The following is a 17,375-nucleotide window of genomic DNA, read 5'->3' as shown; positions in this document are numbered from 1 at the left end:
ACTAGCTCGTACATCAGTCTGTGAATCTCAAGTTATTATTTCGCCAAAGATCAGCGCTCTTGGATGTTACGTTAAACTTAATGGAAGTTATGTCTTGTCACATCGTGTGGACGATTAACACTTGGAAAGAGGAAGGGAAACTATTTTTTTCTGGAGCCATATCTTTTCTCAGAACGCGAACACACCGTGGAACTGCAGGTAACCACCGCAGCTTTTAAATGTGGACATTGATCATTTATTTAATCGTGACGTGACTATTAAAACATGTTATGAGATATCGCCACTGATATATTCATAAGCAGCATGCAAAAACATCTATCTGACACTTATAAAAAACGTTTTATATAGTACTGACAAGAACAAAGTTTAATAATAATAATCGAGTGCTCGTATCGCGTTGAGTAAATGGGAAAGCAATAGTTACATTATACAAGTGTAGTTTTATTAACTTTTACCTTGCGCCAAAACAATAACAACACAAAAGACACTAAATATGAATAAAAAAACAAGTAATAGTTTGATCATGACACCAAATAACTTACTGCTGATTTGATCTCATTTTGCCGATCAAAAACAAACAAGGCCAACATGAGAGCCAGGGAATCCCTGTCAGAGATGGAGCCGAGAGAGGGCGGTGGTCAGCGGGGCGAGTGAACACTGACGTCCGCTCATGCTTTGGTTCTCATTCGTACCGAATCTAACTAAGCAAACGTTCAAACAGGCGCTATCTTTACTAATCGACTGCAGATTTAAATATAATACATATACCGTAAAACTTCAAATAATAGCCGAGTCCCAAATAGACGCCTGTCTCTTTTAGACGCCTGGTGTGACGACAGGTTTGGGTAAATAAACGCCTGTCTCAAATAAAGGCCTGGTCTGTTTTTTAGTTTCGGGTTGTATTTAATCTTCTAAAACCCGTCAGATAGTCTGTTTAAGACAGTTCTATGGTGCAGATTGAACACGCTAAAGTTTTTTTTTGCTTACCGGTAGATGTCACGTGACAGACGCAGTCGTTCCTTTACTCATCACTATGACAACACAACAAGCTTCGTCGCCAGGATTGAGGTGATGATGACAGTAGCGAAGTGGCAATCGGGAGAGTCAGGACTTTTCCCGGTGGGCCGGTAGTGTTTTGGGGCCGCTGATAATAGCCGGGCTTTCAGTCTTTTGTCATGCATGCACTCCCGCCACACATTGTATTTCTCACGCGGAAACACTATTTATCATATTTAATATGCTGCAGCGCCTAAAATGTATCTGGCCGCACTGCTCTCTCTCTCTCTATCAAGCCCGTCTTCCCTAGAGTTCTAGTCGAGCGAGCCAATACAAAAAAAGAAAGAGGCTACACAATAGCCAATCAGAAAATAGCACTGTTGTATCTGGGTAAGATTTCACGCAACAACCAATAAAAAAACATATCATTGTTTGCTTTATTTATACTGCCAATAATTTAAGACTGTTGTTATTACACGAACTAATTTGTTAAACACATTCAAATTAAAAATAAAACGTAATATGTGGTAACCTCCTGCTGTCATGCTGGAACAATTAAATTAAAAGCCTGTCTCTTATAGACGCCTGTCTCTTTTAGACGCCTGGTGTGATGATAGGTTTAGGAAAATAAAAGCCCGGGCTATTATTTGAAGTTTTACGGTACATTCATGACTGAACTAATCTTAAAACTACACTTTGTGACCAAGAAACGGTAATATAAAGAAACGGCTTTTCCGTCCATTGAGTTGTTATGAGATTCAAAGCAGCCGAAAGTGGTACCTGTCATTCTGGCCGCCCTCAAATCCGTGGCGGAAGAAGTAGTTCCCAAACAAAGAGGCTTTTAAAATAACTCCGTTGTTGTTTTCTAGTTTTCGTTTTTCAAACGTGTGCCGTCGAACTGTTGTATAAAAGCAATATCACTCTCGGAGTCATGTGATATAGCTCTATATCATCACGGCTGTGAATGCCTCCGGCACTCGGCCTACGGCCTCGTGCCTCTGGCCTAATCACAGCCGTGATGATATAGAGCTATATCACACTCCTACTCGAGCGATATTGCTTAAATATATATATATATATATATATATATATATATATATATATATATATATATATATATATATATATATATATATATATATATCGCCATTATATATTATTTAAACCGCTTATTGTCTCTGCTTTTACTACGTTGTTACATTAATAAATAAGGGGTCAGATAAAATACCTTATGGTGCTGGCCATTTCCCCTTATTATTGGCTGAGTTTTAAACTAAGTTGTTATATAGGCGATTGTTTGGGGCTACATGGTACCTCTCAATAATAGCAAGCATTGGATAGCATTGTTAAATTGCTGTAGCCATACACTGTAAAAAATTACTCTGGAGGGTGTTAAATTTAACCCATGAAAATTAGTTATAATTTAATTAAGTATATAAGCTAGCAAGTAAAATAAAAAATAATGGGTATATTCTACCTTCACTATCCAATTTTTAACAGTAATAACTGCAATACTAAAACAATAAGTAACATATACCCCAAAATATTGGCCTTAGCACCTCAAAGTGCGCATGAATCAACATCCAGGCGGGACTCGAGTCACCATTTTTCATATCATATCGGCGGGAGAACTGCGGTTTGTTGACAGGTAAGTTTTTATTTAACTTGTTGATATCATCATGAATGGAAATGTTAAGTTGTTTAACGGTAAAATCTACCAGAAGTTTAGTCATTTGCGTGCTTTTCTGTCTCTGTTGTCGACAGATTAGGTTAGAATGTCAGTCAGGTTAGCTTTGAATGAAACATTGCCCAGTTCTTGCACCTGCGAATACGAATAAAAATCCATATTTATGATTAAAATATTAACTTCCATTATTATTATTAACAGGTCTGAATCTCGTGAACAGCGGAGCTGCTCAATATGAGTAAGTGAACTTTAGCAAGCCACGTGACGAGAGAGAGCAGCGGACGGTTGATGTACGATACAGACGGGAGGGCGTTGAGCAGACAAACAACGGTAAAGCTGTCGATGCTAGATAATTACTGTAAAAGTTTTCTTGCATTTATATGTTAATATATTGAGTTTTGTTTTAGAAGGGATTCATTTATGAAGTCATTTTATTATTATTATTATCATTTACGGATATATACGTAACGTTGCCTTTCGCTTTTTAATTTAATGTCTGTTCAAAAAAATATTTCGGAGTTCATATGTTATATATGTGACTTGTATATGAAGTTGAATAACATTTAATTGAATGTAAGTACTTCTTGTTAGTGTTCAATGTTTTATGGACGTGTACTGTGAGTTATAGCATAATATTTAGTTGTATTTTTGCACTTAAGTTTTAAATGAAGTTGAAATGTTTGTTTGTATCGATATAGCATGCTAGTCTACTGAGGTAAATGAGATCAGTTTTTCCTCTCATATTATTGTCTTCTTTAATTTTCTAATGATAACATGAAGAACAGTATTTAGGAATCTTGCTTTTAATGTTTTTTTAACATCTCATGAAGACTTTGGTTTATTTTTTTATGAAATAATATGTTCAAGAAGCTTTATGTAAAACTATGATATGTTGTATTTCAATTGAAATGTATTGGGGTTATTTTGTACTTCCATTAATTAGTTTTAAATGTTTACAGAATGTTATCTGGTCAATAAAGCAAGCAATTTATGCAATCTTGTGTATGACTATTTTCTTATTAAACCCTCTCTGAATAAGTAATATGTAATGTTTCTTAATGGCTAATCATTATTAATAATAATTTAATAGATCTGTGGCTTAATACCAATAGGGTTAATGTTATTCATTTTTATAAGTAATTAGATATGAAAAATAGGTAGAACTTACCTAATTTTTTTAGTTTATCATAGTAATTAAATTTAGGTACTCTTTACTCAAATATATAGGATATAATTTACTCAAACAAAGTGAGTGCAAATTGTTACAACAATTTTTTTGAGTAAATTCTATAGGTTGTTTTTTACAGTGTAACCTCTGGTAATACAGTCAAGTTTGTAATCATAAGCCAGCATAAAAAAACAGCCGCTACAAGGACTTTGTGCGACTCTGGCAACCGAATGAACAAGTGCAATATTAAATAAACAGATAAAATTATCTAATGTTAAAACAGAAACAATAGCGCCAGAAAGAACCTTCGCAACACCCCTTGGACTCCATCACTGGGTTAACGGGGTAAATCCTTACACTTGGAAGACCCTGATAGAGGACGTGATTCTCTGCTATTTTGAATGCTGCCTTTATCACATCTTCCATCACCTTCATCACAGGTTCCCAGATGATGAAACGTTGAGTTTGTTTTTCCAATACAGTGACTCTTCCACTTAGAACACTTAAAAGGCACACAGCTTGCCTGACAGTTTTTTGAATTTCAGCTATTACTTCTAGATGCTGCTTGAGCCCTTCAATCTCCTCTTGAATCTTATTCAGATCTTCATTTGTTTTCTCAATCTCATTCTGTAATTCAGAGATTCTGGACTGATAATCAGACACCTTACTGGTATATTCTCTCAACTGAAATTCAGCCTTTGTTATCTCCTCCCCAGCAACCATGATGCAGTTTATTGCATCATGCCTTCCACGTTCTCCCTCACATATCATTACTGCACCTAAAGGAAAATGAAAATTAGTTCATATTTTCACATTCAGTAGTGTTTTTAAAATAATGATAGGTTAAAATGCTAAGAAGTGGTAGATTTCTTACCAGCAATCCATCCAGCCACTGGTATTACAAGCAGTCCTGCCCCAACACCTGTCAACACTGCACTTGAGTTCATCCTTGCTTTCTCTTTCTTTAATGCTTCTTTTTCTGAGGCTAGGTTTTTTTCTGCCTGCTCCAAAGCTTTCTTAAAATTTTTTAGCATTTCTTCTGCACTTGTCTTGTTGGTTTGGAGTTTATCCATGGCTATGTTTTTCTCTTTCTTTATTTGGTCAACACGTTCCTTCTCTTTTAGAAGGTGCTCCATGCATTCATCCAAACTTTGCAGCTCTTCTTCACTCATCTTCTCTGACTCCTTCAGACACTGGTCAGCATGTTCAATGTGTTTCCTGATTTGTTCATAATTTAAACACTTGCCAGTGTTGTGATCTACATGGGCATTAAAGAGGGATGTACTGATATTACAAATAGACTCAATACCCTCTTGCAGAAGATCACTGACTGCCTTCATAGACTGCAAATCCTTAACACTGCACATGGTATGAAGGGGAAAAAAACAGATACATTTTAATATTTAATTTACAATACCATTTTAATAATGCATCATTATGCACTTTTAATTTGTGTAAGAATGCTATTTAAAAACTTACTCGGGTAGGCAAATCTGGCTCATTTTAATCTGTAAAAAGACACAAATGAAAAGAGGGTAATTATGGGTCATGAAATGGTATAAATTGCTTAAAAACTTCCAAACAAATAGGCAAAATTAAGCTTGTTGCATATACTCTAAAAATGGTTGGGTTATTACTGTAAAAAGTGAAAATAAATGTTTGTTTGTTTTATTACTATTAGTTTTTGAGTCAGTAGTTTTAAACTTTTGTATATTTTACTCAGTTTAAACAGTTTAAACCTAGTAATGAAATAAGTTTTATTTAACAATAGGTGACTTTTGTTAATTAACAAATACGCTCTATATTATGTAGGTATAGGTTTTCTTCCTAACATGTTATTGGTAGAATCTGTATTAAGTAGCATATTAATTCTTTTGCTGCATTAATGCGTTTTCCAGTTCATTCTAAACAGAACAATGTATCTTGTAGTCATTGAAGCCAGTTTGTATATTAAAGTTGATTTAGAACAAATATAATGTAAAATCAAAATTCAGAGCCTAGGTAGGCTATACATGTAATGTGTAATATAGAGGAAATTAACTTACCTTGTAGTTATAGCAGGACAATGATCAAAGGAACTGATGAGATGAGCCTACCTTACAGACAGAGCAGATCGAATGAGTATGAGTATTAGAGACAGACAGAGCGAGCGAGCGAGAGAGAGAGAGAGAGAAAGAGAGAGTCCGGGGATTTTATGAAAAACTTTATTTTTTTCATTACATGATGTTGATGTGTCATACAATAATAAATATGTGTATTAAAATCACATTCTTAAGTTAAAAATAAATATACAGATTATTATGCAAATATAACAAATCACTACTCAAATGAGATATTAATGTTTAATAACTGCTTAAATATTAATTCAATTAACAATAAAATTTGGTAAAGATAATCATTGTATAGATATCAATTATATGAAATCATTAAAATCATGACATATGCCACATCAAACACAACATGCAAATGATAAATACTGAATTTTGACACAGTTTACAGCGTAAATATATGACATTACATCTAGATGTATAAATTTGCACATTAGCACAAACAGAAAGATGCCATAGAATAAGAATGAATCGGATGTTAATTTACTAACTTTAAAAACAATAGTCTATAGGATTGTGTTATTGTTTGCAGTAGCTAGACAAAAAAGTCCATATTATTTTGTTTGCTGGGTCATTGTGCATACTCCATCCAATATTTTTTTTGTTTTGTTTTGTTTTTTGTGGCAATGATGTTGAACATTGGTCAGATAGGAGTAAGATAATATAGGGTCTGCTATTGTCATATTGATCTTGAGAAGTAGACTGTGATAACCAGTTTTCCATCACCTTGCAGTGGTCATCATTTGGTGAACTGTATAAGGTTGAGCATCAGGCCGAAACAAGATTTGGGCAGATTGAAAGAGAAGGTTTTTAACTCATTCCCTGCCAGTCCCTTTTTGAAAAGTTGTCTCCTCAGCATTGTTTGTGATTTTCACAAAAGTTTCACAAAATGACTTCCAAGGAAAATGTTCTTCTAAAAATATATACACATACAAATATATCAAATGAAAGAACAGACTCTCTGCTTTCAAACAAACAAACAAAATGGGGGAAAAAACGTTTCATCCTATCTATATTTCTTTCTCTGCTAAAAAACACTTAAATATGGATATTTTTCTTTAAAAAATATAAAAATTAGCAAAAAGCTGAAATGCATTTTTGTGAAGGCATTTTGTTCAGAAATCAGATTCAGAACGATTATCAAAACATACACAGAGTTTAAAATTAGTAAATATATTTTTTGCTTCAGTTTTTTTTATAAAGTGGGTAAGTGCACCATCTAGTTGATAAGCGCGGTATTCAATATCATTATCTCATTATTGACTGAGGTGGCGTTTAATGGCTTTTGCATTTCACTTACAGGGTGTGTACGAATCCACTTTTGCTATAACGGTGGGAAAAGTTGTCTGTGCGCACAGTGGTCTTGGTCTTAAATGACTTCAGATTCTGTCATCGGCAGGGAAAAACCTGGCCTTCCTACTTTCATCCACTTTTCGTGACTCACACATAATGCATATGGCCAGTTCTGAAAACAACTTTTCATTCCGGTAATTTGAAACTGAAAGTAAATGTATTTTAGCTTAATAAGATGGACGTGAATCAGCTAATGTCAAACAGAAACTAAGTACTAAGAGCTTTAAATCTTTCCAATTGCACTTTAAGAAATCTGAGGTTGAGTATACTTAAACATTCAATGCATCAAACTTAAAAATAAGGGGGACATACAAGGTGTGTTAAAGGGAAACCAGGCAAGTCTGCGTAATATTTCTCTACGAGCTCCCCCTAGTGTCTAAAAGTAAATGCTTTCAAACACACTGTCGTAAAAACGAACTGTTGTCCCTCCCCCCTCGGAACAAAGTTTATCAGCTTATTTCCAAACCAGTTATGTTTCCCTTCCGTCAAGGGTTTTCGATGCTTTTTCCCCGGCTCTGCCATTTGCAACAATCGCTAGCCGTGTTTAGCTCGCCTGTCTCTATGTTGTTTGCTGTAAAGTGATACTGCTTCTCGCGATATCTGAGACTTTGTGAGACTGAAGGACACCGGGTCGGATACAGCGAACTTGCAAGTGGGGTATTCTTCCTATACAGACGGTAGGGGCGGGCGAGAGAGACTTCATTCGTCCGGTAATAAGTCATTTAACCATATACCGACTTACGAAGATGATTTATTAACATAAAAATGCTGCCTTGTGTCCCTTTAAATAAAGTGAGACCTACAAAATGTGCAAAGTGGGTCCCCAGGACCAGATTTGAGAACCACTGGCCTCATATACTTCATAAAAATCAGTTGAACCAACTTATAATTATACAAAATAATTAGACAACTTACTACTTATTAAGTAAATTTCTAAGGTCTACACAAATGTAAAAAATTATTAGAAACTCAAGTTGTTATTTAATTATTAAAGTGAACAAGTAATCAACCTTAATAAACAAATGTGGCAAAGGTTTTCTTCAGTGCTCACTGTCTTAAAATTGATCAAAAATAAAAAATGAAATACATCTAGTTTGTATGTTGTTGTTGTTGTTGTTTGTTAATTCATAGTTCCAACATGTTTAAGCCATTCCTGAACTTCATCATCATTAATAAGGTCAAAATTTAATATATAAACTTCTTCTTGCCAAAATTAGCCACAGCACACTTTAAAAATGATGCCTTAAATTTTTTAGTTTAATCAAACTAGTTACTAGTTTTAGTTTAAACGTTATACTATTTATTTTTAAAAGATGAGTTGTTAAAAATTATAAAGTATAGTTAAAATAAGTTGTACCAACTCATCTTTTGTCAAGATAAATATTAGAAAGTTGAAATGACTTGTAAATCTGAGTTGATTAAACTTGAAAAATTAAGGCAGAATTTGTTTTACCGTGCAGTTAAAACCAAAGCACCATGGTTACTTTCTATAGTAAAACCATGGTTAGTACAAAATAACTCTGTTCCTATAACAACCTACATTCTATCCCAAGTGAACACTTTCATTTCATTATACTGCCACCCAGAGCTTAATCACAGGAATACATCAAAGTTATATAGTAAATACAACAGATATCTATCAGAGAAGGCAACAATAAGCAAATAAATAAAGCCAGCAAACAGTAAATTAGTAATCATTTTTGATCATATAATTAAACATGTTGCAATCCATGTTAGGGAATTTCAAACTCTTTTGCCATTCAAAATTGCTTAAAATCAAATCACCTTGACATGTCAATCTATTATTTACACAAAAATCAGTATAAATAAACTATAACATGATATAATTATATTATTAGCAGTTTATAAATACATTAAGTTTATATAAATAAATAAATAAATATTATTTTATATAGTTAGTAGTTTATTTTTTATCTTTTGTTTCATTTAATTTTAAGAAAAATACAGAAATAGCTTGTATATGTAAAGCCTTAGGAAATGTGAATGGAAAAATAAATTGTCTTTAAGCATTTGACATTTTGGTATAAACTGTATCTTTAAGGTTGAAAATCCTCTCAAAGAACATACTTTTGTTTTTGACTGCCCATCAAGCTTAATGCATCGTCATCACCCACCCTTACAGAAAGATAGTCACATGGTCATAGGATATACAGGGGATTTCTAGTCCATAGCCTTATAAAAGGCAGTGTTCCTTCAGTGTATTCCATCAGATACCTGAAACTGTGTCTTCACCAACAGCCTCCTCAAAATAAACAAGGTAAGACAATTTCATTTGTATTATGATGTTATACAACAGTAAATTAAACATGTATAGCTTTAAATGTTTATGGTAACTGATTCAGATTAAGACATACATACTGTTACTTATAAATGTACTTTGTAGTGGGCATCAGGTCTTTGTACTTGTCTTTGTTTCACTTCTTGTAATAGGCAGTTAAAAAAACCTTTACAAGGTTGTATTTTTAACATTATTAAATGCATTAACTAACATGAATCAACGAGCATTGAGCAATATAGTTTATCAGCATTTATTGATCTTTGTTAATGATAGTTAATGTTAGTTAATGTTGATGCAGTTGTTTATGTTAGTACATTGTGCATTGACTAATATTAACAGTTACAAAATTTGATTTTAAAAAATTTATTGGTAATTCTGAAATGAACATACTTAGATTGATAAATGCTTTAGAAGTATTGTTTATTGTTAGTTTATGTTAACTAATGCATTAACTAAAGTTAACAAATACAATCTTATTGTAAAGTGTTACCAAATAATCATATAAAACAGAAAGCCACACCCATATGAGAGATTTAGGAAATATGGTGCAATCCATTTGCCCTAAAATACAGGACATTTCAAAATGTTTGCAGAAGTTTGTCAGGATGCAAAGATGGACCTTTGTCAGACATTTGTAACCTTTAATTGAATATTGTAGTAAAAACTAAAATAAATGCAAAAATTAAATAAATGTGAAAAATGAATGCCAAAAACACTAAATCAATAAAGATGTAATTCAGAAGTCCTGTTGTTCACTAGTGGACATGTCATGAAGTAAAAATAAGCCCAAATAGAATAAGCAATAGCCACGGGTGTGCCGGTGCCACCCACAGTGGCAGCTGGCACACCTAAAAATATATATTAATTAAAAAATATTTTAACTGACACTTTGACACACCACAGCCACAATAACTAACAGATGTATGCTATTCGTTATATTTCGTTTTTCCTCTTTTTTTATTAAAAATATTCACTAACTTGCTTACCATGTCAGCTATCTGATATTCCAATTCTTCGTTTAAAAACCTTTATAAATTATCTTGATGAGCGCTGCAGTTTAGAGAGTCCTGTCAACCGGAATTACATCACCTGAATTCCCCAGTTTTTCCCGAAATATATGAAAAAAAGGGGCTGTTTAACTAGGAAAAATAGAGTATCGTTAGACTTTATAGTTTCGCTATGAGTGTCTGATATGAATAAAACACGTCGGCAAATTACAAATTACAGATTGGTTTTTTTTCTGCTTCCCTTTCATAGACATCAGTGTATATTTTACAAACTACAAATGTATTGTTATGTGTATTTAAATGTCTGAAACATAAAATAAACATTATGTGGTTGTGGTTAGTTGAAAACACTGCATATTAGTTGTGATATAATATGACAAGCGCTGATCGCGTCTGTCTCTGGCTCAGCACCAACCAACGCGCAAAAGCAGTTTGAATATTTCTGATTCCGATACTGACCTTTTCCTGGCTTATTTGTCTAATAAATTGGTGCATTTGGATCTTCCTCTGCCTTCTCACTCATAACACAGTAATATGACAATGTGTGGCACACCCAGATTTTCAGATGCACACCTAGAGTCTCTTTTCTGGCTACGCTACTGAACCCAACACTTAATTTTAAAAGAAAAAACAAATTTCTAGATCTTTTTTCCAGGGTCGAGCAAGTTATGCAGTTTGTGAATGTTCGTACAATGGTTTCGGGATACACCCGAAACATACAAGGTAAATGCTTTTGGAAAAGCACAAGTGGCCGGAACTCGACATAAGAGAAAGAGGGATGGGGTTACTTGACTTCACCTCAGAGGTTCCTATGGGACACCTTAGGTCAGAGGTCTTCAACCTTGCTCATGCAGTGTAGAAATCTTTGCTGCCTTAATTTCTTTTGTTGAAGCAACTCAGATTTACAAGCCATGTCAACTTTTATTTATCTTGACAAGAGATGAGTCGCTACAACTTGACTTTTTTTAACTATATTTTATAAGTTATAACAACTCATCTGTAGTTATAACAACTCACCTCTAGCATGATAAATAACAGTAAGTTGAAATAACTTTAAATATATATATATATAGGCTAAACGTTCTTTACATTTTACACTACATCAGGACATAACTGTCAAGAGTTCGCCCCCTAGTGGCAGATATGAAATTTCAGTTTAATCTTAAATCAGTCATGGGACAAAAGCTCATTCCAGAGAGCCTTTAATCTACAAATATATTTATACTTAATAAATTACATAATTTAATAATTTAATTTAATCAATTGTTTTTAAAGTATTCAAGTGTTACTGATAAAGTGAAACAAAAAAGGATTAATAATTTTCACTTTGCACACAGTGTTTTAATTGGAACACACTGAAATACATCACTTTCGGTTGGCGTGTCACCTGCAGTGTAGTAGCACATGCTCGAATTGGATCGGACTATGGCCGGTTTTCAATCATGCAGCCTCCGGAGGTCACATTTCTAGGCTGCATACGTCATTGGGCCTTTTTACACCTGGTCACTTCATGTGTTTTCTCTGATCGGATAGCTATCTGATTTGTTAAAACTGTTCCATTTACATTTGGCCACATAAATGCGTCTTGGCAAAACGGATATGAATCCGATCTTTTATCCCCGCCCAAAATGCAAATACACTATTTATTACTCCGCCTTAAAAAAGTTAAGATGACGTTTATGCAGCAATAGGCAGCACTTACTGTATGTTGTACTGTATGTTGGACACGGGACGCGCTTCTCCTTGCTCGGCATGAGCTGAAGCTCGCAGTACAGCACAGCAGGAGAGTGACAGCGCAGTGATTTAATGCAGGTCCATGACGGGAAAAGCATTCACAAAACTGTCTCTTAAAGTTTTATTTCTTTGTTTAATATCATTTGAGTTTGTCATTAGACTCTTTTATTGATTCTAGGAAGCTTTTACCCGCTGTCATCACTCCATAAAGCAACGAGCATATCATCTTTGTTTGTTTGCCTCTTTGCCAGCTAACTATTTGGTGACGTGATTACGTTTGGGAGGAGTAAAGTGCTGACATATGTGGCTTTAGAAACCAGATGTATTTACACTTGTCCTGTTTCATCTGAAATGCGTCCCAGACCACCTCCTGGGGCCTCATTTACGTACGCACAGATTTGATCGTAAAGTGTGCGTAGGCAAAAATCCAAGGCAAAGTCCATATTTATAAAAAACGTCTTTGACATGGAAAAGTTCTTAGCCCCACGTCAGGGTCTGAGCAGACGTACGCACTTTTGCTTGTCTGATTGCTGCAAGTTTTTGGAAATATAAGCCATTCTTGCTATTTGAAATTGGGTTTAAACCTTGACAAGCGCTTTTTTATATGTCTGACATTAATTACGCATTGTTTAAAGGCGGAGATCTGAAACTGCTCGGCTGCGCACACAAGTTCAAGTTCCTTTGCGATTTATAGATTTGAAAGGGGTACGCGCGTTTTCTGCGCGTACGTTCGGTTTATGAATCACACGTACGCATTTTTGTTAAATGATTGTAAGATCAAATGTAGGATGGTTTTTACGCAGCATTTTATAAATGAGGCCCCTAAAGTGGTTTGAGCGATCGGATATAAATGCATCTCGAAAACGTTTCAGAGGGCATTTACACCTGGTCTTTTTACGATCAGATAGCTATCCGATCAAAGAAAACGCATGAAGTGACCAGGTGTAAAAAGCCCCATTAAGTCTTATTTCAGAATATTAACAGTTATAAAGTTGAATATTATTCTTAGTTGATCGTAAATTGATGTAATATGTCTATGATTTGTGAATGTAATGCTCAGTTAACTTAAACTTGATGACGTATGCAGTTTGCATATGCGACCTCCGGAGGCTGCAGCCTTCCGATTGAGAAATGGCCAAAGATGACCGGTGGGCCAGATAAAGATGATTTTAGGGCCGCACTTGGCCCGTGGGTCGCCAGTTGACTAGCGCTGCTTTAAGGTAAAGGCTTAAACTTTGCCTGCAATAAATGTAACATCTGATAGTTGGTGTCCACAAACAGATGACAGTTTGGCCCTCCCGCATCCCTTTCTTCTACTTGCAGCTTTCCGTGTCCATTTAAGTTGCACATTTTTAAAACTATTTCAAATTAGACTTGAACTTGGAGAGGGGGGTTCATTGACTCTTTAAAGCCATGTGAAAAAAGGTATCTTAACAAGTCTTGTCAATCTGTTGCTCTTATCTATCATGTTGAAACACAAATCACAATATACTTCTTTATCATTCTGTTTGTTTTGAACAGGAACAGAAAAAGCCATGGACTCCATAATTTCTAAGGCTACTCAAAAGCTAAGTTCTGCTGAGGACATGAGGAACCAAACCAAACTTATAATGCAGCCCTATGCCAACTGGGAAGAGTATTTGACTCCAGCACCGCTATCCATAGCAATTCTGGGAGAACTGGTATTCATCTCTTCCACAACAGATTTCTCTATCAATAAAAATCCCCCCAAGGATGGTTACAAACACATCAAATACCCAGAATCCTTCCGAGCTTGCCTTATGCAAGTGTGTAACTCTGGATGGTGGGCATTTACAGTAATGAAGCTCATACAAGCATGGATCAAATTTATCAACAGACTGCCCAAGTTCCAGATTACATGAAGACATCTGTGAAGATTCTGTTCCAAGGTAATGATGAGGTCGTTCAAGCACATCTTCCTGATCAACTGGACAATATCATAGTCATTGCAGATGAATGTCTGGAATTGTCTACCAATACTAAAGAGCGTTTCATGCATGTCATCGAAATTATCCAAGAGCTACTAGAAGCATGTGTGAATGCAGAGCACTTTTATGGGGAGGAGATGGAAGCGATCAAGAAAAAAATAGAGGTGAGCAAACTGAGAAAGCAGTCAGCACAAGAAACCCAGGAAAGGACAAAGAAGGCAATGAACACCTTGGAGAAAGAACTGGAGCTTGCTCGTGAGAGTTACAAGACAGCCATGGAATCTCTTCCTTCTGGAGGGAGTATGGTTTTTATGGATATATTTGGTGGGATAGCACAGACTGTAACAGGCTTTATTAATGGAGTGACATCTCTTTTAACTCACCCAGTGAGAAGTGCGTGTGGTGCAGTAACAAAGATTGCTTATACTGTAGGCCACCTTAGAAGTGAGGAACCTGTAGGAGATTTGGTTGATTAAATAAACTCGTATAGCAAGTCTTCTGAAATTCTACAATATGCACAGATTATCAAAGATCTCATGAATGTGAGTTATAAGGATGATAATATCGACTGGAATAAACTTTATGATCAGAAGGAGAAAAGCACAAGATCTGATGTCACTGCTGAGCATTTAAAGAGAATCAATGACGATTTGAAAAAAATTAATGACTGCACAGCAAAGTCAAAAGCCCAGATTGTCACGGTCTTGTCAGACATCTGTGCTGAAGGGCATGCCTGAAGGGCATCAACATATGCAATCAAATATGCACCAGAAGGCAAATGTGACAAGGACATAAACATGAAGATAGTAGAGGAGGTCTTGGAATTAATTAACTCAGCCCGTGTTTTTGACAGCAAAAGCAAAGATACCACAAAATCTCCAGCCATCTCTTCAAAACCTCCAATGATGTTAAAAACTGAAAACAGATCAGAGTGCACAAGCTCTTCACAGAAAGCAACAGATATTGCACGATTTGCCATAGAGCAGAACCGAGCTCAGCTGGACAAGACAAGGGAGACCTATGAAAAGTGTTTGGAGAACCTAGAAAAGAACCAAAAGGAGCTAACTGAAATTCTGGTCACTATGAGAAATTGTGAACTGAAGGAGATTGACTTCAAAACCACCACAGAGATGCTGGTTAAAGGTATGGATGCCATGGGCAGAGTGAAGGAACAATGGGAGAAGATGGTTCACTTTTTTTCAGATGGTTTCCAACATTGTCAAAACTAGCCTTAGCAAAACTTTAACAAACTTTGTTTCAACATCTGAGAAAACCCAAGCCCTCTCCTACAATGCAAAGCTCTTCTCAAAAGATTTGCTCTACACTCAAGCTTTCCAGGCCTGTAACATTGCAAGTCTTGTCAATATGATCTCTGGAACATACACAGATGTGTCCAATAAGTACCTGATAGATCGGGTGAGTTCACTGGGCAAGTTGATGGCCATGGATAAGAGCAAGCCAGATTTTGAGCATGAACGGCAGATGTTGCAGGTGTCCTGTGATTCAGCACAAAAAAGCATCATACGTCTTGTTGTGGATAATAAAGATGAATTTGAAAGGAAGAGCATTGCAAGACAACAACAGATTGATGACGAGTTGCTGGCCATTCTTCCCGCTGCTACTCCAGAGGAAACCAAGAGAATTCAAGAGGCTGTTCAGGCTGGATTCACTGAGGAAGAAGAAGCATCATACTACTAATGGCATACACTGAAGTAATATATGAGTATAAATAATCGTTCTGTGCCTCAGACAATATTTTGAAACTTATGCTTGCTTACCAGCAACATACTGTATTAATCTGGGCTGGTAATATTATCAAGCTATTAGTCAAAAGTAGCTTTAAAAAGAACTGCATGGCAATTTCCTATCATAATCAACAAATCAAATCAACTAAGACAAATAAGTGAAGAATATCAACAAAAGACATCTTAAAAATGGATTAAAGCAGAGTTTGCAGTAACAGAAGATAAATAATATACATTCCATCCAAAGCAGACAATGAGAATATGAGAGACTTTTGGAACAGGATCAAGAATTGTGTAAATGTCTGTCTGAGAATGTAAACAATGTGGGACACAGTAGTTTTGTCAAACACCTCAAGTAACACATGTCACTGAATAGCAAAACAATATGTTATAATGTCTTGTATATTTTGAATATATAGTGACACATATTACATATAACAATATGAAATGTTTAAAGTAATATACCACATGCACGCTTGCTTATTTTTGACTCTATTGTCACTCAATGGAAAACACATGATGTGACAAATCACATGAACCGTATAAAATATCTTACCTTATGCATGCTTGTCAATTTCTGACTCCATTGTCACCTAATGGAAAGGATACTTAATGTGACATATATATCACCTACAGTATATCCTTATGAACTGTTTAAAATATCATGCATGCTTGCTTATTTGTGCCTTTAATTTCACGTAATGGAAAGGATACTTGATGGATGCTTGAAACTATAGTAAAGCTGGAGTTTTGCAGCTTTTATGTTTGGATGTTTAATAGTTTCTGTGAAACCTGTTAAAAACAATAAATGCAGAATCCTGTAACAGATCACTTCTAAGTTTTGCTTTCCCATTTCTGCTTATTGAGCAACAATGGCAACCTAGTTTTGCTCAGTTGGGAACCAAAGAGAGAGGTGGTGTGAGACAATATGTTTAAGTTAATAAGTTTTTCTTAAATTAACCATTAAGTTTTTCAGAATAGCAGAAGACAAAAGACAAATTCTCAAGTACTATCTATCTATCTATAGACCCTTTTACTGTTTGTACACAATGATGACGTGGCAGCGTCTGCGCGCACATTTAGGCAACGGAAGTATGGTAAGAATCAGCAGTGAAGCAACACAGACAGAGAAAGTTATTTTTAAAAGTTGACTTATCAACTTTTTCAACAAAGCTACCAGATCTGTGTACTATAGTGGAGTGGATAGATGTTAGCAGATGGCCAAAAATAAAGTAGCCAGATACATATATATGTAGCCTTTATTAGTATATTATAGTGCAACCAAACGCAACAACCAGACATTTTGATGCTGGGAAACCATTTTAATAA

The 17,375-nt window shown here is 35.2% G+C and overlaps 1 long non-coding RNA gene and 1 pseudogene across 1 annotated transcript; one reads left to right on the top strand and one right to left on the bottom strand.

Moving 5' to 3' along the window:
- Positions 1–4,947: 4,947 nt before the first annotated feature.
- LOC141367352 (uncharacterized) lies at positions 4,948–5,943 on the bottom strand. Its single transcript, XR_012371707.1, has 3 exons — positions 5,897–5,943; positions 5,331–5,359; positions 4,948–5,210 (listed from the first exon to the last, which is right to left on the bottom strand). It is a non-coding gene; the product is annotated as an uncharacterized lncRNA (long non-coding RNA).
- Positions 5,944–9,441: 3,498 nt separating this feature from the next.
- Positions 9,442–16,045, top strand: LOC141367351 (uncharacterized; annotated as a pseudogene).
- The last annotated feature ends 1,330 nt before the right edge of the window (positions 16,046–17,375 follow it).

The sequence above is a fragment of the Misgurnus anguillicaudatus genome, chromosome 10 (genome assembly GCF_027580225.2).
Source record: "Misgurnus anguillicaudatus chromosome 10, ASM2758022v2, whole genome shotgun sequence".
Lineage (NCBI taxonomy): Eukaryota > Metazoa > Chordata > Actinopteri > Cypriniformes > Cobitidae > Misgurnus > Misgurnus anguillicaudatus.
This window is presented reverse-complemented; position numbering and strand designations above follow the sequence as displayed.